The sequence below is a fragment of the Camelina sativa genome, chromosome 9 (assembly GCF_000633955.1).
Source record: "Camelina sativa cultivar DH55 chromosome 9, Cs, whole genome shotgun sequence".
In the NCBI taxonomy this organism is placed as follows: Eukaryota; Viridiplantae; Streptophyta; class Magnoliopsida; order Brassicales; family Brassicaceae; genus Camelina; species Camelina sativa.
In genome coordinates, this window is record NC_025693.1 from 8,430,032 (window position 1) to 8,431,972 (window position 1,941).

Here is a 1,941-nt window from a genome sequence, read left to right on the forward strand (position 1 = left end):
GATAGTTAAAGAGTAAGAAAGTAAAACAATATAAGAAAAGTGTGTGTTGGTGCAAAAGTGTGTTAGAATGTAATTTTTTATAAAAAAAGTGTGTTAAAGTGCAAATACTTCTTTATTATATAATTCGAATAGATGTTGCCGGCAAAGGAAACTAAACAGTAAAGGACTTGACCACTCTACTTGTAAGGAGCAGACAACAATTCATCACGGATCAAAGTTTTTTTCTATGTAAATGTGGTTTGTAACTGGTTCTAAGCAGATATATTCAATTTTTTTAGTCTACACTGTAACAAAATAAAATTTATGAATGATAAATACAAAACAATTCAATACACAAACGGAATTTTCTCTCGTAACCGCTGCAACCATTCGAACTCTATATGTTCCATCTCATTTTAATTCTAAAGCTGATAATAATAAAAAAATCTTCTCTAACTTTTTTGACCAAACGTTCTTGTTTATCATTATCTCATGTTGATGATTTTTTTTTTTAAAGTTAAAACAAAAACAAAACAAAATACAAAAAAATTCATCATTTTGATATATATATATATATATATATATATATATATATATATATATGTGGGTAACTTTATTGGTTGTATGATTTGGGAAACTTTTTATATGAATTTGTAATTTTTTACATCTTATTTACAGAAAAACAAAAAAATTCTAAATCAGGATTACGCTGCGAGTAGACGACTATGTATGGTAAGCCCTATCTTAAAGAGAGAAAAAAAAAACCCGACTATGTATGCATTTATGTGCATATGAATTTTGTACTTCAAGTATTTCGGTACATGGTAGATATACGTATTCGGTGCATAAAATATACTTATTGTATATTGACATGGTGGCTGGTGCCCGCACGAGAATGAGATGTATGTCATTGTTGGGGTCTAGGGGACTACGTATTCTTTATTGTTTATCTATTGTCCGAAGAATTATGGCACCACATAAAGAATCACTTTCTCTTATAGTAGGACTCGGATTTGAATGTGATCATGTTCTGAGAACATTGTTCTCCTCATCCCCAAAAACCCTCCAAGGTTGATCAATAGATCTATAACATCAGTTATTATTATTTTCTACATATTTAAAGCGTAAAATAATAAATGGCAAATAGAAAAGTATTTTCAACCCTACTCTAGTTTTAAACATTATTTGAAAGGAAATATTTTCCCGATAATTTTCATTTCCAACTCTAAAATGGAGTTATATAAATTGTATTTTATTTCAAATCACTTTATTTAGGGTCTTTTAATTTGTTTAGTTATGAAATAACCTCTCAAATTTTATATGTTTTTATTTTACTAATATTTGTAGAAATATATTATTGTACTAAGTAAAAATACAAATGAAATGTTCTAATATTTTTTGGTGATAAAGTAGTTTTGGAGTTTTGCTCCATATTTAAATACTAAAATCATGTTTCTCCAATAAATTTTTAGTTTTGGGACCAGAATCTCAAATTTCCCCAAAAAAATATTTGCTAAACAGGTGGAGTTATCGATGTGACGATGTTGGGATAAAAATAGTTGAAGTGGTTTTGATTATTGGTTAATCTTAACGTTTTCTTTTTTGGATAACATTTGGATGATCCGGTTTAGCTTTTAATGACTTAAGATTAGAGCATGACTTAATTAACCACAACTGACTTAAACCAATCAACTGTCCAATAGAAAAAGTTTGGTCCGCCGGATTGTCAACTGGACCCTGTCACCGGACTATAAATAACTGATTCGGTTTGCTTTGCAAAATCCAAACAACACCACCACCCAGCAACACAAACAGTCTCAGCTTCTATTTCCTAATCTACATCTACATGTGAATTCTTTTTTTTTCGAATGGAAAGTGAATTCAGAGAAACGAATCTACCTTGCTCCATGTCCCCAAAATACAAAAAAAAAAAAAAAAAAAAAAAAAAAAAAAAAAAAAAAA